The following is a 25,067-nucleotide window of genomic DNA, read 5'->3' on the forward strand; positions in this document are numbered from 1 at the left end:
TGTAACAACATGGATGTATCTTGAGGACATTGTAATAAGCGAAGTCAGCCAATCTCAGAAAGACAAATACTGCATGATTCCACTCATCTGAGATATTATCTAAAATAGTCAATTCATAGAATCAAAGAGTAGAATGGTGGTTGCCAGGGGCTGAGGATAGGGAGAAATAGAGAGTTACTAATCAACGAGCATAAAGTTCCAGTCAATAAGGTGAATAAGTTCTAGAGATCTGCTGTACAACATTGTACCTATAGTCAAAAATACTATATTGTACACTTAAAAATTAAGAGGGTAGGTCTCATGTTGTGTTCTTACTACAACAAAAATATTTTTAAAAGAATGAATTTAAAAAGCATCATGTTATACACTTCAATTATGTGCTGTTTACTGTATGTCAATTACATGTCAATAAAGCTATTTTTCCAAAAAAAAAGAAATATAGAACTGCTGCCTGGAGTCCTATCATTTTTCTGTGATGCACGCATACCATTATCACCCGTTCTAAATCAAATATTTTCCATAATTAAAAAAATTAGTCTTAAAAAATGACAAAATCATTTGGGCAATAGATTACCTCGTTCCATCACAGAGCCTGGATGAGTGAGGCTCAAGACCGAGGTGACAGTCAAGGGTGGTGAGAGGTGGGAATTGGGAGTGTCACAGCGCATATCACTTGGTAATTAAAAAAGTACAAGCAGCATAATGTTTTTCATGTCGAACAACTCTGAAGAGAGCCACGTCAAAACATTCTGCTTCACCAGGACTCTCTCCAGGTACACTAGAGCCCCACGACTAGTGGGCCTCAAAAGGCCACCCACAGAGGGTCTGGCAACTTGGAAGCCCTGGAGTTGAGGCCAAATCTGCAGATGAACAGGGTTATGTCAACCTGCACCAAACACATGGTACCATCAGAGTCCCCTGAGAACAAGGACAGCCCCGGACCTGCAGAGAGAAATTTATAAGGACAAACTTGAGAGGCCAGAAGAAGCGCATGGACCATCTCTTTTCCCTCCAATCCAGAGCCAGCGTCTGGCCGTCATGCGCAGCTGGTCTTACTCAGAGGCCCAGCCAGATTTCCCACGATGAATCATAGAGAACACAGTAAGGGATACTTATCTGGAGTACATCAGATCTCATGGAACTTTTGTATATGACAGTTGATTATATAAGATTGTAACAGTCCACATGGAAAGCACTTACTTATTTTACATTCCTTCATTGTTTTCTTTACTGTATCTCATGGTGTATGTAAAATTGCAATTCAAAATAGTCTTTCCCAATGCAGAAGCAAAACTATCTACCTGTTTGAACTTCCTTTACTCAGAGTCTAGATCACAGAAAGAATTCAGATTTCAGCTAAGTATAAAATAATTTGTCTATTATAACGAGATCATTCCAAGTGATTAACTATCTATTTCTTTCTCTCTTTCTACCTTTCTGTCATAAGTACGTTTCATGCGGCTCCCTCAAATGAAACTGTCTCTGTCACACAAATAGGACCTTGTACACTAGCTACTGTCGCAAGCACAGCCTCCCTCATGTCTCATTAGGGTTAGGCTTTGGCAGCTGGGCCTGTCAATAACATTACTTCATTAGGTCAAGCTCATGAGGTTTCGTTTTTGCAGGTTTTTTTTTTGTCTAAACGCTTTAATCCAGGCATTTGCAAACCAGCCATAACAGAGTGTCCGTTGAGCATTCAGCAGACATTAACTAATTCATTTGCTACACTTTCCCCTTTGGGGGTACTGGCATGTAATACAATACCTGCCAGGACACTCTTGCAGAATCTCAGGAAGAGTTTTGACAGGATACTATTATTGGGTCTTGATAATTTATTAAAACCACCTGGTTTCAGATATCCAACTCTGGATAATACCTAAATGTGTTATTTTGGAAATTTTCAAGCCTACAAAAACAGTGAGGGAATCGTATAAGGATCAGCCATATACCTTTCTTCTAGATTCACTAATTTTAAACATTTTGTCACATTTGCTTTATCTCACTCTCTCTCGCTGTGTGTGTGTGTATAATACCATTTTAAAATAAACTGCAGACACATGATACTTCAACCCTAAGCATTTCATCACTTATCTCTCAATAAGAACATTCTCCTACATAAGCACAATATCATTATTGTATTCAAAGTGTTTAACCTTGACACAGTATCATCAGATATACAGTCCATGTTCAAACTTTTCCAACTGACCTGATAAAGTACTTAAAGCTGCTTTTCTTTTTTTAAATCCAGGATCCGATCAAGGATGACGCATTGCATTTTGTTACCATGTCTTTCTAGTTTCCTTTCATGTGAAACACTTCTCCTTCTCCCCCAGCTTTTTTTTTTGGTCTTTTATCACATTAGCATTTTTGAAGAGCCCAGGTCAGTTGTTTTGTAAAATGTTCCACAATCTGGATTTGCCTGATCGTTTCCCCATGATTCAATTCAGGGTGAACATTTTTGGCAAGATTTTGGCAACATTATATAAGTGCTGTTGTGCATCCCCATGACATCACACTTGAAGACATAAAATGTCTCATTATCCCACTATCTCACCATTATGATGCTAAGTCTGATCGCCTGGTTAAAGAGTCTGCCATATTTTTTCATTGGAAAGGTACTTTTATCCTTTGTAATAAATAAAATAATAAATGTCACTTTGAGATGATGTGCATATTCACATATATATGACATTTTTAGAGCAGTTTGAGGTTCACAGCAACGCTGAGTAGAAGATACAGAGGTTTCCCATATAAACCCTCCCCACACACGCGCATCACCTCCCCCATTATCAACGTCTCCCACCAGAGGGGTCCATTTATTACAATTGATGATCCTACATTGACACATCATTATCACCTAAAGCACGGCTTACATTCTATGGGTTTGGAGAAATATATAATGACATGGGTCCACCATTACAGCACCATACAGAGTAGTTTCACTGCCCTAAAATTCCTCTGTGCTCATCTTTCCCTCTCACTAACCTTGGCAACCACCGATTTTTTACCGTCTCCATCATTTTGCCTTTTCCAGAATGTATGTAGCTTTCCAGAAAGTATGTAGCTTTTCCAGATTGGCTTATTTCCCTTAGTAATATGCATTTAAAATTCCTCCCCGTCTTTCTTTTTTTAATTGGAGTATAGTTGACTTACAATATTATTTTACTTTGAGGTGTGTAACATAGCGATTTGATGTTTTTATAGATTATACACCACACAAAGTTATTACAGTATTATTGACTATATTCCCTGTGCTATACGTTACATTCCTGTGACTTATCTATTTTCATAACTGGCAACTTGTACCTCTTAATCCCCTTCATCTATTTTGCCCTTCTCCCTACCCCTCTCCCCTCTGGCAACCACTAACTTGTTCTCTGTATCTGTGAGTCTGTTTCTGTTTTGTTATATTTGTTCATTTGTTTTGTTTTTTAGATTCCACATACAAGTGAAATCATACCATAGTTGTCTTTCTCTGTCTTATTTCACTTCTCATAATACCCTCTACGTCCATCTGTGTTGTTGCAGTGGCAAGATTTCATTATTTTTATGGCTGAGTAATATTCCATCGTGTGTGTATATATATATACCACATCTTCTTTAACCACTCACCTGTCGATGGACACTTAGGTTGCATAGCTCATTTCATTTTAATGCTGAATGATATTCCATCATCTGGATATGTTACGGTTTATCCATTCACTTACTGAAGGACACCATGTTTTGGCCATTATGAATAAAGCGGTTATAAAATCTGTGTACAGGGTTTTGTGTGAACATAAGTTTTCAGCTCCTTTGGATAAATACAGAGGAGTACATCTTCCTGCATCGACTGTTATAATGTTGGTGGCAAAATGACCATTTCCTAATGCAGTCACCCTTTCCGCATGGACTAGTTGCCATTCTTTTATAAAGAAGAGCTTTTACTGCACCCCACCACCACGACTATTTTTAAAAATCACTACGGAACTTAATTATTTGAAAATTCAGTATGTTACAATCCATTATTGTGATGCTTGTATTCTTACAAATGCGGTCAGAGGAAACAGCTTAAAGCTAGTAAAATTTATAATTTTACTACACTATTACATATTATAATTCATTTCAAGTAAGCAGCCACGCTGTGTTAAAATACTGTTTTTAACCTCCAGTCCCTAATCAGTTGGAAATTAGTAATATGATCCAAATGTTCCCCCCGCCCCAAGCACTCCACCTTCCAGAATCCTTCTTTTCCTTATTTTTCAAATAAAATAATGCATGCTCCCATCCCACAATATTGTAGGAAATCCAGCAACATCCCTAATATTTTCAAAGGTTTGGGGCTGTGAGAAGGAGAAATAGTCTCCTCTGATTACCTATCTCCTTTCACAGCCAACCCAATTCCCCAACACCTCCAGCCAATCCAATGGCTCTTGTGCATGTTGCCATATTTTTCCCATCCATGGACCTTCTTCATTTCTCAAGGCTTAGCTGAAAATATAGAGTTATCAAAACATCAAATAGGAAGTAACTTAATATTCCACATCAGATATCATTGCTCTAGGACTCTTCTCTGAGCTCCCTTCCTGGGCTGCTCACTGCTTTCATTCTCCCTATTCAGTCTACCATGGCTCCTTTCAGCATCATCTCCACCTCTAAGACAAACACCGGGCACCATGCAAATGGAGTGACTGCAGCAAAACACTTCATTCATGGGCTAAGTCTAGAGTCACTCAATAGTTTTGAAGTTCCCCAGTGGATAGCATCCTTTTTCTCTTTGACTCATTCATCCTACCTATGTATATCCTTTCAACCACCTTCCTGCCTCCTCACCTTGGCAATCCATCCTTGCATATCTTCACTAATGCCCTCCTGTCCCTACTGCCAATCCCAGGTGGCCATCCCTCCTAGCTCACCCCAGCGTCAGAATAAGACTCTTAGCAGCACTATTCTTTTGGCTATCTGCTCCTTATGGCCACCTCTCCTGTCCTCCCGTCACTTGTTCACAGCTTTCTCTGTGGAAAATCTGTCAACCTGCTGCACTGAACCCACTTCTTACAAACTGACTGTTAAAATTTCCACTGTGACCAACCCAGCTCATCTGAGTCTTTGCATGATAGGAGGGGTTGTTGAGTCATAATTGCAAATATGAGTCAGAACCTCCCAGCTCCCAGGAAGAGGGACATGAGAAATATTATCCCTCCCAGGAAATAAACACATGATAAATATGTTGAGTCAACCCCTTACTTCAAATATCATACACATTCACACACACATGTGCACACACACATACTTTCTAGTTATGTTACTCCTACCTATAGAATCTAGAGGAGAGAAGTGAGTAAAAATTGCCATTAAAGAGATAAGGAATTCCCTGGTGACGCAGTGGTTAAGAATTCCCCTGCCAATGCAGGGGACACGGGTTCGAGCCCTGGTCCGGGAGGATCCCACATGCCGCGGAGCAACTAAGCCCACGCGCCACAACTACTGAGCCTGCACTCTGGAGCCCGCGAGCCACAACTACTGAGCTCACCTGCCACAACTACTGAAGCCTGCACACCTAGAGCCCGTGCTCCTCAACAAGATAAGCCACCGCAATGAGAAGCCCACGCACTGCAAGGAAAAGTAGCCCCCGCTCGCCACAACTAGGGAAAGCCTGCACTCAGCAATGAAGAATGAACGCAGCCAAAAATATAATTAATTAATTAAAAGAGGTAAGGAAGTCAATGGTCTGAATTGCAGAATACACAAGTGACAGCTCCACCAAGTAGCAATGACTTTGCTGAGTCATTGTGAATTTTCTACCTCATTTGGTACATATAACCTGGCCCAGTGCCACGGCAGTGAGAACCTTCACACAAACAATTACAAGCAAGATAATGACCAGGAAACAGAGGTCTGGTCTCAGCCTTGGGTCTAGATTACACTGAGCTTCAGTGAAACATAAAACAATCATTAATAATGTGAGTCCATTTATTGGTGGAAGAATTTTAATAAGTAAATACCAGCAGGAGGTTGAGGAGTTATTAATCAGTAATACCCTTTGTGGTAGGTAGAATAAGGCCCATAGCAAAGACATCCAGTTCCTACTTCTCAGAACCTGTTACCTTACATGGCAAAAGAGACTTTGTTAAAGACCTTGAGATGGGCAGATTATCCTGGAATATCCAGGCAGGCCCTATTTAACCACAAGGGTCCTTAAAAGATAGAACAAGAAGGAAGAAGGTCAGAGTTAAGAGATTTGAAGATGCTACACTGCTGGATTTGAAAGTAGAGGAAGGGGCCATGAACCAAGGAATGCAGGTAGTCTCTAGAAGTTGAAATAGACAAGGAAAAGGCTCTCAAAGCTTCCAGAGCCTCCAGAAGGAATGCAGTAGATAACTCCTTGCTTTTAGCCCAATGAGATGAATTTCTGCTTCTGATCCCCAGAATTATAACATAATAAATTTGTATTGTCTTAAGCCACTAAGCTTGTAGTAATATGTTACAGCAGCAATAGGAAACTAATACACCCTTCTTCCCCAGTTGAGTTCTGAACTAATAAGGAGGAAGTCAAGGAATAAGACACAGAGCAAGACATCACCTTTATTGCTGATAAAGCTGAGAGTAGAAAGGTAGATAAAGATAAAGGTTCTCCTAAACCAAACCCTAGATTAGACAGCCTTCACTACCAGCCAAGTGCCATCTGGGACCAGGCCCTGAAAAATCTATGGCAGAAGGGACATCAAAAGCCAACCAGCTTCATGGTTCAAGTAGACCACAATATCACAGTCACATCCAAAGGCAAAAGAAGGCAGCTTCCACTTGCCCATCTCTTTTTACCAGGAGAATAATCTTTCCCAGATGTCCCTCCCTGGAAATTTTCCCAGAAGGTCCCCTCAGGGACCACTGACAAGGATAGCTCTCATGGCCGATCTCAAGCTGCAAGAAGGCAAGGGAAACAAGCACTGGAATTTTCAACCTCAATAGTGATAAGTAGGCACTTCCAGCAAAGAACTAGGTACCTACATCAGTGAGAGACGAGAAGTGGAGAAAATGGTGCTGAGCCCCTTAGATAAGGCTGTAAGTTCAAGCTGAAAGGGCACATATCTAGACTTTGAGATCATGTCTACCCTTGCTCTGACACTTACATGAGCTCCAATTTCTCTCCCCAATCCATTGTTACCTCTTTAGTCAATTATTTCCAAAGATCTTTATGGAGTGAGTTTTCTTATTTTCAAGGAAATTTAAATTACTGTAGGAAAATAGAAAATACTAATTAGTAAAGACTAAAAAAAGTGTAAGTGATACTATTCTGAAATAATTACCGTTCATGTTAATAGTTTGGTGTATATTTCTTTAAACAGTTCTATAATAATGTATATACACACTTTTTCAAAGTTTTTTTATAGCTCTTTCTTTCATTGCAATACTTACAAAAATACAAGAAAAATTACTGTGCTTAACATTAAAGGTCAAACTATTTTGGAAAGTAAATTGAACTATTAGAAAGTAGCCAATGCCAACTGATAAACAAAAATAATAGGAAAAAGAAATAGTTTGGAATAGTGTCAATTTAAAGTTAATTCATATGTAAGCATATGTCCATTTGTCTCCTTCAGTACTAGTGACATATCCTACTCAACAGATGGGGCGGGGTGTGGGGCTGAGAACCAAAGAGTGATCATGACTCACATTGTCTGTCCCACAATCACATCTTTGAAAAAGTTTTAACACTCGTTGATCAGAGCATTTTGATGCTTTGCATTTGGTTGAAGGCTCTTTGGTTTTGAAGTAGGCTGTCAATTCTCAGTTTCTTGAACACAGGAGTATATAAGGAAGGGAATTTGGACCCTTGGCGTTCTAGCCTGAAACCATCGGATTAGGTAATATTAAATTTGATTAGTACATTTACAAATTCCCGACTGAGAATTTATATGACTTAAAAGTGACTTAAAAGTTTCTCAGATCAAGGTTGAAATGGGGGAGCTTTTCAATGACTAGGTTTGATGAGTGAATGAGTGCGCACACACACACACACACACACACACACACACACACACACGTGTGCGCACTCACATAGTCACTCAATGTCAACCCTAGACTGATCAGTTCTCTCCAGTACAGGCTCTCTGTCAGAAAGAAAAAAAAAGAAGGGGAAAGGGAGGGAGGGAGGCAGAAGGGAAAGATGGAAGAAGAGGTTTGCACATGAAAACGTAAACTTCCAAAGTAGATAAAATTCCTGAAAAATTAAGTACAAATCAAACCAAATTTTCGGAAATCACTTCATATTTCTCCACAGATTTATAGCATTATTCAGAAATGCTTTATTGGGTTTCTAATTAGTTTTAAATGCCTAAAAGCTCTTATTCCATGAACTTTTATTTTAATTTTTTGTGAATGCTCCACATAAACTATATTTCAAAGATGGTGCAGCATGGTGGTTAAGACAGATCTGCGTTAGAATTCTGGCTCTGTCCATACTCTGTGTAATTTACAAAAGTTATCTAACCGCTCATCAGTAAAGAAGGCACCGTCATACTCAGCCCTTCTAGACTCAGTGAGGACAAAGTAAACTCCTGCATGTAAATGCCCAGTACAGCACCTTGTCCAGAATAACATTTGAGAAATGTTAACTGCCTGCTAAACTCCAGCTCTCAACCTTGCTACATATTAGAACCTGGGTAGCTTTTACAAATACCAATACCCACGCCCCTTCCCATTCCAATGGAATCGGAATCTCTTGGGGTGGGGCATAGGCACCTACATTTTTAATGCTCTCTTGGTTATTGTCACGTGCTATCAGGATTAAAATGCATTTAAAGCATTTGGTAAGCAAGGGCTTGTGTCTATTTTGTTTGCCACTGCATACCCAGGACCTACCCCAGTTCTGAGTGTATGGAAGGCACTCAATATATATGTTGAAAGAATAAATAAAACAAGGTCTATCTGCTCAACATATTCCAAGGTAAATTAACAACAAATACCAATACTTGGAGTATTTATGAGCCAAGAAAACTCCAGTGTCTGGACAGAAAGTTGAGTACCCCAAAGCTTCCATATCTAATTTCCAAGCAACAAAAGGATGTGCCTTTGCAGTCATCTTTGTATTATTTTGGGTAAAATACGAAGTAGATAATTCTCTTTAATCAGTAAAGCAACTAAGAACAGTTTGTGCAACAACTTCTAAACACCTTACACTAGAGGAGTGGTGCTCAACTTTTTTGTCTTCAAAACATACTTATGAACACAAGACTCTTTGTCCATATTCAAGATGGAATTAAAAGCTGCAAAGTAACAACAAATAAGCCAGAAACAATTATATTATAATCATTATTATGACTGAAAAGTGTCTCACAGATTTATAAAAATTCACTTGGTTATCCAATCATTTATTCAGTCTTATAGCAGAGTGTCACTGTTCTGGAAGAATTCTTGATTGCCTGTAATTTCCTCTCTTATAAACTCATGAGACAAAGTTCTCACACATTCCCATAAGCATTCAATGGATTTTCAATGCCATTTTTACCTCTTACTAATAGCAAATTGTACTCCCTGCTATATGTATCCCTGCTATACATGCTGTTCAAGGTTACGTCTGATAGATACCTTCAAGACAGTAAGTAAACTCAGTTGTAGCAAAAGGAAATATTATTCACTGGTTGCATTAGTCTGCTGTACCTATAATAATGCTATGTAAAAATACATCCCCAAACTAAGCATTTTACAATAACAAGCACTTCTTCTCTTGCTCTGGGATGGCAGGGCAGCTACAGTTTGACTAATCTAGGCAGGGTTCAGTTGAGCAGTTCTACTTCATGTTCCAGGTCAGCTAGGCATGGCTTCAGGCTGTGAGTTGCAGAACTATTCTACATGTCATATTGTGGCACCCAGGTAAAAGGGACATGTTTTCTTGTAACAGATGACTAGAATGCAAGAGGAGCAAGCCCGGGCTTCCCTGGTGGCGCAATGGTTGAGAGTCCGCCTGCCAATGCAGGGGACGCGGGTTCGTGCCCCGGTCCGGGAAGATCCCACATGCCGCGGAGCGGCTGGGCCCGTGAGCCATGGCCGCTGAGCCTGCGCGTCCGGAGCCTGTGCTCCACAACGGGAGAGACCACAACAGTGACAGGCCCGCGTACCGCAAAAAAAAAAGAAAAAAAAAAAAAAAAAGAGGAGCAAGCCCAACCACACAAGCACATTTCAAGCATCTGTTTATGTCACATCTGACTACATCTCAATGGTCAGAACAAGTCATATGGTCAATCCCAAAAATCAAAGCGAAAGGAAAGAAGTATCCTCCCTCCATTATGAAACCACGGCAAGAATATGGATGTATACTTCTGTTAGTGAAAAATAAAGAATTCAATCTACCACACTAAGAAAAATGTAGGGGCACATAGGTTGAGAATCCCTGCTGTAAGAGACTGGAGACTATGCCAAACAACATTATTCACCATACTTGGACTGGGTAGGTGGATACCTTCCAGATTGGTTTTTCCTAAAACATCAAAAGGACTCTCTGCCTACTGGAAATTAAATTTTCACTAGTAGAATCTCGTGTTGGTTAAACAACCAAGATTAGAGAATCAGTTCTGGAAGACTCCAATAAAACTTAGAATATATGCTGGGAGGCAGAATAATGGAATGTGTGCCCAGAACCAGGCTAGGTTTGAATCTTGGCTCCAACACTTACAGGTAAGTTGCTTACATTTCTGAATCCTCCTGGCTTTTGTTTGCTAGGTTGTTTTGGTTGTTGTCGTTTTGTTTCATTTACCTCTATAAATTGGAAATAGTACTTATCTCCTGGAATGGTAGTGAGGATCCAACGAGCAAATGTAAGAACAACACCTGTGACCTGATTGGTGCTCAATTCATGTTAGTCTCCTTTCACCACTGGCACTGGGACCCACTCATGGGATTGGCTGTTTCTTTTCTTAATAGCAGAAGAGAGGGAAGAGAGAGGGTGATTATACATCCCGAATTTTCTGGCACAGTCCTCCTCTTACTAAGCGTGCCTATCACACAAGGCGTTCTTATTTAGAAAACACCATCATTCTTAGATGGATGACCTGGCAATTTCATATGAGAAAGAAGATATTCATCACCATCTCCCCGAATCCCCTCTCATCTAACTCTAATACATACTTTACTATATATCCTTTACTCTGTAAAGGTTTCCCTGATGCTACTCTGTTCCCAGCTGGGCCGGGTACCCCTCCTACGTGCTCATAGCATGCCGTAATTCTCCATCTCGACATTTGTCATGCCATATTTCAATGGCGCATTTATGTAGCTCTCCCCTATGTTCTAAACTCCTGCCTGTCTTGTTCATTGTGCTTTGTAGCATAGAGGAGACACTAATATCCATCTATTATTGTTGCCTGGCCTACATCCAATCGTTCTTGTGATCTCTCCTTAGGGATGTAATTTTTACCCTTGGATTTAGCCTTGACTGAGAGTCCACCCATAGACCTTTCACTAAAATAAAACAACAAATTCCCTTTTTTGCTTGAAACAGTTTGAACTAGGTTTGGAACTTTCGAAGGAAACAATTCCAACGTATAGAAATACTGGTTCTTGGCAATGGGGTATTGCCAGTTATGGACCTAAAATCTAGAATTTGGGGAGGTCATGAGGGGTGGACTCTTTCTCTTCTGCCCCCAAGTGGGAATTAAGACTGAGTCCGTTAATCTGAGGGCCAGGGACATGGGCAGGTCACTGGCCCTGTTGCTCTGAGAAGCCTGGAACAACAGACCAAGAGGACAGGGGCTTGAAGGACACCAAAAAGCCAGGAAGTGGGAAATGCAGAGGACACTGAAAACTAACTTCCCCAGTCCCATCATTTGGTGTAGGAATCAACGTGCCCTTCCTACGGGACACAACACAGTCTACTGATGATGATGAGAGAAGAGGATCAACTCCTTCTGCTTCAGGAAGAAGCTGATGTGTGTTTGTAGGAGTGTATGGAACTAATTAGGACCGTGACATTCCCGGTGTAGTCTGGTCACAGGGCTGCCTGTGTGCCTTTGTTGTTGGCGTGATACAGCTGCTCTGGCGTGTTTGCTCAGAAAGTAAGATCAGACACCTAATCCTCTTCCACAAGCCATTACACGTTAGAAATGCCTAATTCTCCCCAGGCAGCCCAGAATCTTCAGACTTGTCATGTTTTTTTTCCATTCACATCAGCGGGGATTTTTTCTCTCCCCCTTCCATTTCCACAGCATCATAAAACTCCACATGGTTAAGGGATTTCAAACAGCAGCGACGTATTGCATGACTTATTAAGTAATCTGATAGTCTTAACCTCATTTTACATTCAAAGTAATGGGGTGAGCACAAAGAAAATGACCCTTCCTGGATCCCCTTATGGCTATGTGGTCACTGACAACTTTCCAGGGAACACCTGGGACAGAACGGTTGCTGCACATTGGTTAGAGCCAGAATTTGTGACAGAGACAAGGACCTGAGCACTGGGGCTTTGCACATATAAAGCACACTCTTGACAAATATAAAAATACATTCCTTTCCAATTTCTTTCTGTATATAGGCAGAGGGGGAAGCAAAGCAGGGGAAGCATTAAGTCCCTGAAATCAACAACTGCTGATTTCTGATCAGGGCCAAATCCAGGAGCGCTATGGATTTCAAATCGTGTTCTTCAACCTCTCTTCTCTCAATTGTGGGTCTAGCAAGAGTCCACTGGGGCTCCATGAAGATTAACTGATTATTTCTTACCACCAGCAGTATTTCGTTTGAGGGTAATAATAACTCCTTCTTTCTCTTTTCTCATTTTTTAATGAACTAAGATTTTAGGGAAATAATTAGGCGAGGGTTTCAGCAAATTGCTATTCTTTTTTAACATGAGTTGTGTTATATGGGATTAAATATTCTCTCAAAGAATTCTGTAGTTTTTAAAAGTCTGATTGTGGCTACATCAAGGTATTTTCTCAGTCCTATGACTTCTGAGCTCAGGGTGGTCCTTATGACGTAGAACAAAGTCTGCCTAAAAGGTGTGGCCTCTGTCTATTCACTTCATTACTGGCTTTCATCTTACCCCTTTACTTCCCACATTCCTCCTAAAAACACAAAAACTCTACTAAATGAAACTCAAAATATGTCCAAATATAAATAAACAAGTATTTACTTCTCTATTCTAAGCCACGTCTCACGATGGTCAGTGACAGAAACTGACGTCAAATTAGCTGAGACAAAAGCAGAACATCTTGGCTAGTTCAGGTATTCACAGGCTGGGCAACCAGGAAGCCAGGCTGAGGGCTGAGCAAACAACTGGTCAACAGGCACACAGATGCCGTAGACTGGGTGGCTGAAACATTTATTCTCTCATGGCTCTGGAGGCTGGAAGTCCAAGATCAGGGTGCTAGCATGATTGGGTTCTGGTGAGAAATATCTTCCTGGCTTGCAGATGGCCACGTTCTTACTGTATATTCACGTGGCTCTCCTGGTATGTGCACTTGGAGAGAGGGAGATATCTCTCTTCTCCTCCTCTCCTTATAAGGGCACTAATCCCATGATGAGGACTCCATCGTTATACCCTCATCTAAACCTAATCTCCCAAAGGTCCCACCCCGAATACTATCATGCTGGGAGTCAGGGCTTCAAATATGACTTTTGGGGGACACAAACATTAAGTCCATAACTCTTGGTCTCTCTTTCCTTCTCTCTCTCGGTCTCTCTTTCCTTCTCTCTCTCTCTCTCTTTCTCTCTCTCTCACACACACACACACACACATACACACGCACGCACACACACATTTCTGCTAATATCTATCTTTCAGTCTCATTTTCTCCTACTCCAGCTTGGCAAGAGACCTAAATGCTGAATCCTCCAAAGTCTCCTATCTCCATTCCCACATTAGAAATACTAGTTACTCTCCCTGGTCCAGTGTTCAAAACCCCTGGAGAAAGGCATTGTTTGGTCCAGCTTGCCTCTGACAACATCCCTAGAAAAAGCAACAGTAGGCAATAGTGGATCTGTAAGAAGATAGAACCGCCCATTCAACCAAAGGGGTTAGACAGAGGAAGGAGTGTCCATAAGAGGCCATATGTGTAGGCTTTACAACTGATGTTCATAACCACCAGTTAGAGATTCTGGAGCAATCTGACAATCATGTTCATTTAAAATAAGATACTAAATATATCTATCGTATAATAATCATGTTATAAAAAATGTAAGCTTGGTGTATCCTTGATTAGGGCAGAAACTTCACCTTACTCATGCTTTTATTTGAGTCCAGTGCTTAGCACAACACAGATGTTCAACAAATCCTCGTTAACTGAAACTGTACATTTAGTTATGAATGAAACTATGCTTTATCCATAACGTGATAACACTTGTTAACAGAAACTATATACACCAAATACTAAAGGCAATCATCTCTCAATGTGAGATTGCAGAACTTTTTAATTTTTTCCTCCATATATTTTTCTGAATTTTAAAATATTCTACCGTAAACCTGTGTTACTTTTAAAATCAGAAAAGCAATGTTACTTTTAAAGAAGCTTCATGAGAAAATGAGTATTTTGCGTTTTGATGGAAAGAAAAATCGGGCTGTTGTCAAGTTCCCTTGACAGCAATCAGCAGTTTTTCCCTGAGAGGCCCTGGGGATGGTGAAGTGCAGTGTCACCTCCTCCAGCCTAAATCAGGCCACCTGGGGCAGGTGGGGGGAGTGGGCAGGGGCTCCTGGGAAGAAAGAGCTTGTTCAAATCTGTTCTCCCCCAATGTGAAGAGAACAGAGGCAGGACTGGGGCTCCCAGGCCCACTGTCGGGGAACACCTCCCAACCCAGCGTCTCGGGGCTATCTCCAGCTCCTCCAGTGGCCGCCGCCAAGAAAGAGAGGAACTGAAAGGCCTAAGGACAAACCGATGTGAAGCTGCCAACCTAACCTGTATGAAAAGAAGTCAGCTTGTTCTCCCCCAAAGAACTCGTGGCGATCGCCTAGTGCATGCCTCGTTTTCCAGGAAGAAACTGAAGGGCAGAGGGGTGAAGTGACTTTTGGAATGGTATTTAAACCATCTGAACCTTCTTTCTTTATCCGTCTGGAACCAAAAAAGATTGGCCTTAGCGTACCCCACTTAGGGTTCATCTCAGCATCCTAAAGAGACACAAGTCCAAAGGCCTTGAAGAATGATGTTGATCTTGTGTGGTAGAGAGCAAAGGGGGAGGGGTATTCCACTGGCAGAGCACCTGGACAGTTGCCCTGAAAATCTCTTTCACATCTCCCTCCTTGAAGCCCTGTGCCTGACTGCTTTTGTTGCAGTTGCCCACCGAAAATTCCCACCCCAGCTGGCTTTCCTCCACCCTGGCTAGCTTCTCCTCCAGCTCTGAAATATTTTCCCCAGGGATCTGCATGCTTTATTGTGCAACTCAACTCAACTTGGCCTCTTCTGACCCTCCCTCCCCTTCCCACCCATCAGCACAACAAAGGGCCAGCTGCTGACCAGGCGATCAGCACAAAACAAAACCCAAAAAAGGATTTTAAACATGCATAATTCATTGGGTTTTTCTTTTCTCTTTCACACGTGTAAGAGGTGCTAAGGATACCTACTTCACCGAGTATTTCTCACAGACAAATAAACAAGGTAACCTAAGTGAAACGCTTGGCACACTGTGGATGCACAATAACGGTGCCTTCCTTCCTTCTTCTCTAGACACAGGACGCTTGGCCAGTCAGTTCAACTACAGAAAAACAACTGAATGTTGGCGGCCCTCTGAGCACTTCTATTTCCCTTAGGGAGCGGCCCTAGACAAAACGGCCACTTCATTTTAGCACTCTTATATCCAAACACCTCGCAGCTCCCTCTGTATCTGTTTATTTTCTCCCTGGCCCCTTCCCATCTTCCCAGTCTTTTGTCCTAATTTTCTTAAGGTCTCTGTAGAATGGCTGGCAAGTAGGACTGATGAGAAGCACTGCCCCTGTCCTCCACCCAGCTTCCCCATCATAAACTCTCAAAGACCCATATACTTCCTCATAGTACTCACCACAATTACAAACCACTGTTTATATACTTGTCTCCTCTGATGGGGTACACACTCCAGGACAGGAATCCCAGTGTCTTACAATTTGTTGTATCCCATGATGATGTCCTATCATGATGTGATACCATAGTATCTGGCAAAGAAAAGAAAGGAGGGAGGGGAGGAGGAGGGAGGAACTGAGGAAGGGAGGAAGGAAGTTGGGTACATGCACAGTGATCTCAAGAAAAGACCTTTCCACCCAAAGAAATTTGAACTCATGTTGCTTTATGCCCTGTTCCTGACCTTCTAAGACACTTCCCAGTCAATACAAGGACCAGTGATACCAGCCTGCCACATCTATTCCACCTCCCCACCTTGTTATCCATCCAACCCCTTCTACCATTTTGTTTCTGGTGCTGCACAACTATCTTTATAGATGCATGTGTGTCAGGGGGAGGGGCGCATTTAGCAAAAGAATTTAGAATCAGCTCGAAGCATCCTGTATTTGAGTCCTTTGCTGCTCTGCCTGTCACTTAGCCATCCTCTCTCACAGCTCTGCCTTCCCCTGGGACCCCTCCCTTTCAGAATCCTTACCCACTTTCCACCCCCAACTTTCCACCTCTTTCTTTATGCAGAGGAATTCATCCCTCCTCCATCTCTGTGGTCTAAATGCTTACTGGGGAGGAGCAGACAGTTTACACATCCAGGAGCATGCCACAGCTTTGAACCACAGCCTGCAAGGGCTTAACACAATTGTTAACCAAGAGTTTCCTTTCTCCCCACTGTCTCTGAGGAGACCCAGACGTGTCTGTAAAACGTCCAGCCCCAGTAACAGTTATTCATCTCTTCTTCTCTCACCCAGCTCTTACTCTTCCTTTAAGGATATTTATTGTGTAACCTATAATGGAAAATAATCTAAAATAGAATAGATATATATATATACACACACATATATATATAACTGAATCACTTTATTGTGCACCTGAAATTAACACAACATTGTAGATCAACTATATTTCAATAAGAAAAAGAAAAAAAGGATATTTATTGTGCGAATATCTTTCTCTCATGAAAGTCAGACTTTTATTAAAATTTTCTATTACATATACACAAATATGGTTTTCTATAAATGCATTGATGTGATCATACTAGAGTTGTTTCTAGTACAGTGTTTTCAATTTTTCTTTCTCTATATTGCTTGGTTTTCTCTTTTTCCCTCCTTCTCTCATCGTTATCCATGTTAATTACCTAGGATATTTATCTTTCTCCATTTCTCTTCATGTTCATACAATTATATGTAAATATCTCTCTCTATATAAACGTGTGGCAGGAATGCATTTTTGTTTTATAAGGATAAGATCATATTTTACAAACTTTTCTGAACCTTCCTTTTCTCATGCAACAGTAACTCATGGAAATCCCATCCAAGCACCTGATATGGGTCTAATTCTTTTTTGTTTAATGGAAACATTATATTACATGGGATGAATGTTCCATAATTTATTCACCATTGCCCTATTGACACACATTCATTTTCTTCCAGCTTTTACCCAGCTTTTACCCAGTTTCATGCTGTTAGAAATATCCTTGAGCATATATTCTTAAATCCTGGTGCTTTTCTTTGAACAGTCTCAGAAGTAAGAGTTGCTAGATCAAGCGATATATGTATTTTTAATTTTTAATAGCTATTTCTAGTTTATTTTCAAAATAAACCTATAACAATCCACATTTCCATGAGCAAAGTATAAGAATATTCTTTTCCCCACATGCCTGGCAGGAGTGGATGTCACTCATAAAGTTCTGACATACTGTTAGGTGTAAGGCTATCTAGGACCTTGTTGCTTTAATTTGCATTTCCTCAGGCTCTAGTGAGTTTGAGCATCTTCATTCTTTCACGAATTGCCTCTGAATATCCTTTGTCCATTTTTCCATGGAGTGTTTATCTCCTTGTCAATCTGTAAGAGTTCTTTTTGCGTTACCCCTTTGTTCATCCTTTACATTACATGTAGTTTTCCAAATCTATTTTTTATTTATCAACTTTGTTTATAGTAGCTGTTTCCATGCAAAAGCATTTTTCTTTTTCACTTTTACATATTTTTCTTTTTTTATAACTTCAGAATGTTCAGTCTTGTTTAAAATCTTCTCATGTCCAAAATGTGCATGTTGGTTATCTCTTAGCTTTTCTTGCAGGTACTTTTTTTTTTTTTTTTTTTTGCGGTACGCGGGCCTCTCACTGTTGTGGCCTCTCCCGTGGCGGAGCACAGCCTCCGGACGCGCAGGCTCAGCGGCCATGGCTCACAGGCCCAGCCGCTCCGCGGCACGTGGGATCCTCCCAGACCGGGGCACAAACCTGTGTCCCCTGCATCGGCAGGCGGACTCTCAACCACGGCGCCACCAGCGAAGCCCTGTGATTTACTATTGATTAAGACCCAGACTCTATGACTTTTCATGTTAATTTGCAGGTTTTTTTCCAGTAGAGGTACAAATTATTTCTGTCCAAGAGAGAAAATAAGTCAGTTTTATTTCTCTATAGGATATTAACCACTCTTGTCTCTAACTTAGTAAGCTTGTTCCAGCCTGCCTTTCTCAACTAATTGTTTAAATCTCTGTTCTCCAAATGCTTTGTGAACCAGTTTTACCATCCTGCTGGCTCCCTCATTCATACGTTACATAAATCTTTGACTTGTGTTCAATTTAGAGTCATGAGTGTCATGTTTTAACTTTTTATGCTTTGAAACTGGAATGTATTTTTGTATAGGATGCGAGAGAGATTTAATTTTCTTTTCCTCTACATGAATGATCGTTGTACCAGCTCTGAATAATCTATCCTTCTCTCTAAATAGCAATACTTCACTTTTCCATGCCTCGAATGAAACTTGCTGTAGTATAGGCATGCAATAAACATACTTACATGAGTATGGCATATTTTTATATGTACTCAGTTCTACCTCTTGATTCTCTATTCAGCTCTTCTGCACTATGAGTCTATTCCTTTGCCAAGGCCATTGATTTACTTACTGTGGCGTTATAGTATGATCTGATGTTTCAGAAGACAGCACCTTTTGTTTAGTTTTCTTTTTCAAAATTTCTCCTCTATTCATGAGTATTTATCCTTTCATGTAAACTTTAAGTTCACTTTATCCAACTCTAAAAATAAAATCCCTTTTGGAATTTTACTGAGCATTGTAGATTTATCTATTAAATTTGATAAAATTTATATTTGTTATTTAAGCCCCTTCTGTCTTAGAACATGGTATATCTTTCCATTTGTTCAACTCTTGCTTTATGTCTTTCAATAACAATTTTATGATTTTCTTTATATACGTCTTTTATTTTGTTTTGATTACTAAGCACTTTTTAGATCTTGCTGCTCTGTCAAACATGGGACATTTTTCGAAATTTCCATTTTGGGGTGATTTTTGCTAGAAACGGAAAAAGACCTTTGATTTTTACATCTTTATCTTGTATACAAATGCCTTACGAAATGCTCATTATTTTTAATAGTCCATCTGATTTCACATTGGTTTGATCTTTCTCTGGCCCCAGAGTGCTTTCAGAGTAGAAACAAACCAAGAGTCCACGTGATTTCTTTTCTATATATAAGCACTTACATCACCTGACAACCTATCCTTTAACACACTCAATATTTTCTTTTTCTTAGTGCTCTAAAACTTGCTGTAAATGTACTTATTTTTGTCTATTGAAGGGGTGCAGAATATGCCACCCCAATATATTTCACTTTGGTGTGTGGATCATTTTGAGCTTAAAGGTAATCAAGACCAAGGAGACTCAGGAAAACCTTTTACCTCTCCCTTAACTGCCTAAAAATTTAGACCGGGGGCCTGGCCCAGAAAGAGGGTTATTACCAGAGATAACATTTTTATCTGAAAGACCTATCTACATGGCAGGGGAAACATCTGCTCTTCTTATCATCATGTGAATGACCCTTCTCCCCTCTGAAGCCCCAGATCCCATCCTATTCCTTAGCTCAGGACAGCATATAAGCCCCAACTGCCCGACTTGCCTTTGAGTCTCATTGTCTTTGTGGCGCTCCTGTACATACAAAATTAGATGTTTTTCTCCTGTTAATCTGCCTTACGTCATTTCTATTGTAGGACCAGGCAAAGAACCTAGAAGGGAAGAAGGGAAAACTCTTCCTCCCCTACACTGTTTAAGTTGTACCCAAGAGAAAAGAAAGAGCCCTACAGAAATGTCATCCACAAGGAGACAGTCTGAATGCAAAAAGGCCCTGGAGATAACGCTAGATCTGGAAAAAAATATAATCCAAAAGAGGCAATGGAAAAATGAGACAATGTTAAAATACAATTAGGATCATAGTTAGGGGAAAGTGTTGTAGATAAGGACTGAGATGACATAGCATTGAAAAGGACTGGTAACAAAGTAAGAAGACAGAGGGTCTGGGAGCAGGTTAAGATGGGGAACCAGAAATAGGTCAGGGAAAGTTTTCTCAGGACTAAGCTGTGGTCCTGGCAAGCCTTAGGCATGCCCAAGGCCTAAGTCTATCTGGTACTGATGATGCTGTTGGAAACCTGTGCAAAATCAAGGACCCAGTGAGTCTTGTGCACATTTTAATTAATTAATTAATTAATTTTATTTTTGGCTACGTTGGGTCTTCATTTCTCTAATTGCAGCAAGCAGGGACTACTCTTCGTTGCAGCACACGGGCTTCTCATTGTGGTGGCTTCTCTTGTTGTGGAGCATAGGCACGCGGCTTCAGTAGTTGTGGCTCGCGGGCTCTAGAGCGCAGGCTCAGTAGTTGTGGTGCACGGGCTTAGTTGCTCCGTGGCATGTGGGATATTCCCGGACCAGGGCTCGAACCCATGTCCCCTGCATTAGCAGGCAGATTCTTAACCCCTGAGCCACCAGGGAAGTCCCTGTGCACATTTTTAAAAGGAAAACTGACTTTATGTAGTCTTTAGTACCTTTTGCTTTAGTATCTTTTGCTTTATAATGTTCCTGGCTGTTAATTCTATATGTTTTTTGGTAGTTCTTTTTCCTTCTGACTTTTAAAATAAAGTAAAAAGGGAAACGCGGTTATCATCTTTTTTATGAGTAAAATATCGGTACTTGGTTTTATGTAATTTAATCATAGCATTATTGTCTATAAAATCAATCACTTTCTGAATTTGAAATAAATTGTCTTTGTTTTTTTTTGTTTTTTTTTTTTTTTTTCGGTACGTGGGCCTCTCACTGCCGTGGCCTCTCCCGTTGCAGAGCACAGGCTCCGGACGCGCAGGCTCAGCGGCCATGGCTCACGGGCCCAGCTGCTCCGCGGCACGTGGGATCTTCCCTGACCGGGTCAGGAACCCGCGTCCCCTGCATCGGCAGGCGGACTCTCAACCACTGCGCCACCAGGGAAGCCCAATAAATTGTCTTTTACATAGGAAAAGGATCTACCAAGCGCACATATGTTTTTCAAATCCATTTGTTCTTCATGTCAGCAATGTTAAAAGAGGCATTTCCAGCTAGCCCATACTTGTTCTAAATGTCACGAGTGACGGGTTTTTATTTTAGAGGAAATATCTTCATTTGCCATCATCTGAGTCAATATTGTTGCAAGGGACGTTTGATCAGACTAAGGAAACACTGAACTCCTTCAGCTTGGGTAAATAGAAGACCAGTGAAATGCTCTGATATCATTTTTCATGGGGCCAAGAACAGGAATTCTGCAGACAGAACAGCTATATTCTTTTTATACTTTAAAAAAGAACACACAAAGGGAACAGACACTACTTTTACTAGAAATCTAGGCTTAAACCTGGGGTTATCTGACCTTACTTCCCATCAGGTCCCACCGCTTCACTCCAAAAGACAGCCATGTCTTCTTGTGTTGTCATAAGGGCAGACACTGCCCACAAAGCCCAGAGTCTCTGCCGTATTGCTCTACACACCCCTTATCATTCTCTTATCCTTAATTTACCAACCCACCTATTGGGAGAGAGAGTTTTCTGTTCTGGTTACCATGTACCTGGGCTACTCCACCAGCAAGTGACTTTCAAACTTTTCCGAAAGGGGCCCACAAAAACAATATTTTCACCACACAACCCAGGAACTAGACAAACACAAAATGACCGAAATAAAAATTTTAAGAGACAATGTGATGTACTCTAATATTTTCTCTTCTGTTTTATCCTATTCCTGTTTTTTTTTTTCTTTAATGCTGGCCAAGACCCATGCAATCAGAATTTCAGAATTCAATAATGGGTCACAGACCTCAGGTTGAAGAAAACTGCCTTCATCTGTGCATGAGGAATAACATGGGAGGGAGAAAGATATTCTGAGGGTGAATATCTGGTCATAAGAAAAGAGGTACGGAGCTAGAGGGGATTAAGGGCCACTGAGAACCTGTTCACTGCAGCCGGATCTGTGACAGAGTAAACAACATTCCACCATGGCATTCACAGATTTCTAAATAGAGTAGAAGGGTGACCCCCAACTTGAAGAATCACTGAATTATAGTAACAACCAGCTTAGATCTACCCTTCTCTCAAGATCTAAAGTCCCAGGTGGGAAAGTCACTCACTTACTAATTCATTCATCCATTATGTAGTCATTGAAAAAAATATATATTAATTGAGCATCTACTGTAAGCCAGAAAAATAGAAGCTAACAGGTTCTATCACTCTCACATGATACACCATATCCTGTCCTCTGTATAGTAAGGCCCATAAGTATCCCTGAACCCTATCATCTACCAGGAACTGCTCTACATGGTGGGGATGTTGTGGTGAAGAGGATGATGTGCTCCTTAAAAATCATTCATATTTTCTTAGCCCAGTGTTTTTCAACTAGACTTTGATTTTGCCCTCCAGGGGACATCTGGCACTATCTAGAGACATTTTTCGTTGGTGTGACTGGGGTTCGTTACTAGCATCTAGTGGATAGAGGTCTGGGATGCTGCTAAACATCTTCCAGTGCACAGGATGAGCCCCTACAAACAAATATCCAGCCCAAAATGTCGACAGTGCTTGAAAAACCCTGTTTTCCCTTTTCCTTTACGATCAGTGTATATATTGTAATATAATGAGATGAGTTTCCAGTAGATCAGTGGCCATGAACAGCATTTTCTTCCTTGGGATGCTAAGTGGCATAGAACAGGTTATAAATAAATCAAAAAACTTAAAGCAGTTGGAAGTGATGGGGAGTAAAGCAAAAATTAACCTGTGAGCAGAGGACTGTGCCCAGTGGTGCAAGGTTATCATTATGCATAGGTGTAGTCTGCAGCTAGAGGAAGAGCAGGGTGGAATGTGCAAACCTAAATTAGACAATCCAGGCTTGTCTCCTACTCTGGCCTTCTTAAACCCCATCTACAATCATATCCACAATCTGATCTCAGTAACCAAAAGATTCAACTCCTACTGGGGAGTGGAAATCTAGCTACATTCACATTTTTCAGGAAGCAACTGACTTCTTAAACAAAAACATTGAACTTTAAAAACAAGTCAAGGAAAAAGAGTTCGTGGAGACAAAGTAGCATTTCAAGCCAATAAAAGCAAGACACCAACGTTTCTAATGCCCAATTTAGGAGGTAAAAAATTACCATTAAGTGATAATAAACAGCGAAAGGTCTAGATCAGGACTGTGTAAATAGCTAAACTTTATTTTTCTCAAGTTATCCAGATTCTGGGGTAAAATAAAGAAATCCAATTGCTTATGACTGAATTGTCCACAGGAAAAGGAGCTCTGTGTTCAAGAGTGACCTGCAAAATCAATCTGAAATAACTCTCCTGGTCAATCTTTCCAGGAAACCAGATTCTCAGTTTCATTTTTTTAAATTGTCACTTCTGACTTTTAGATATGGCGTTTTGTCTTTGTTTTTTAAGCCTTTGGTTCTAAGGAGTATTCTTGTTCTTTTAAAAACAGGGGGCTAACGCACTGAATGTGAGTTTAGAGATATTCTCAAAAGTACCCCTTGGACCCTCAAATTCTACAATTCTCGAGTAGAAAATGGCGCTTTTAATAGAGCAAAAATTCTGACAGCTCTTTTCCCTTGTATTTCTTCCTGTTTGAACAACATCTGCCTTACCCCTGATTGGCCCAACTTTTCAAATGCCTATGTGCTTGTTAAATACATCAAACTCTCCCTTAATTCCCACAATTTGGAAAGGCATGCATTATATTTAAACCCTGAGTACATTACTTGGCACCAGAAATACATAATGCAGTCTTTGGAATATGAGGTCTGTTTATAACATTGCGACTCTGAGGACAAGTTAGAAGATTAGTGACAATTACTATTCCTCATTCGCCTTCAGGGTCTCTGACAAAAGAGCATAGAACAGGAAGCAATTACAAAGAGCAGGCAGAATGTCAGCAAAGAGGCATAATGTGGCACCTTCCAGAATCACCAAGGAGAAGGATTAAGGAAAATCATCCAAAGTAATTACCCCCGAGACCACTGGGGACAAGGCAAATCTGCAAATTTTCAAGATGCATCCTAATGTCCCTGAACCCAGGAGGACTAAAGGAATGTCTGAGGGAACGATCTGATAGAATAAAGAACACAGTGCAGAAAGCCGGCAATTAAATGTGCACCTGTAAATTCACTCTACCTGTGATGCTGTCTTACTCACTTCTTTTCTAATCTGCATGTCCTCTCTCTCTCCCTCCCCCCTCTCCCCATGTATCCACATGTATGTTTGTATGAGTACACAAAAAGCTTCTTTTTAAATTTTTAAATAAAAGGCATTTTAGAATTTTTATCATCTCCTTGCTTAACCCAATTGCCATGTCTCACTAAGATATTCAATTTTGAAGTGTGTCGGAATAAGTTTCTTAATGGATAAATCTTCTTTAGGATTATGTTTTTATGCAACTAAATATATAACAGATAGACCTCATCATCCAATTTTAAGACAAATTTCAAAGTTGGTCAAACTACATAGCAGTAGTATCATTTGATTTTTATTAGTTTCCTAAAACTTTTGAGGTGTGAGCATCAGATCATTTCCTAGCAATGAAAATTATAGCTAAGAGTTTGGGATAGCTGCTTAACCTGAAAATTGGTGTTATTTTCGCATACATTTGGATTCTGGTGAGATTTTCAATTTGAAGGCATTTGACAAATGTATGGAAATTCCTTTTTCTTCAGGAGTTTGGCTTTAAAGGAAAGATTA

The 25,067-nt window shown here is 40.5% G+C and overlaps 1 long non-coding RNA gene across 1 annotated transcript in view; it reads right to left on the minus strand.

Annotated features, from left to right (window-relative positions):
• LOC109549576 (uncharacterized) overlaps positions 1-24,523 on the minus strand; it is a 173,814-nt gene extending 149,291 nt beyond the window's left edge. The window contains exon 1 of the long non-coding RNA XR_012332035.1: positions 15,955-24,523. This is a non-coding gene — a long non-coding RNA (uncharacterized lncRNA). The remainder of the gene's footprint in view (positions 1-15,954) is intronic.
• Positions 24,524-25,067: the final 544 nt, after the last annotated feature.

The sequence above is a fragment of the Tursiops truncatus genome, chromosome 5 (assembly GCF_011762595.2).
Source record: "Tursiops truncatus isolate mTurTru1 chromosome 5, mTurTru1.mat.Y, whole genome shotgun sequence".
Classification (NCBI taxonomy): Eukaryota; Metazoa; Chordata; class Mammalia; order Artiodactyla; family Delphinidae; genus Tursiops; species Tursiops truncatus.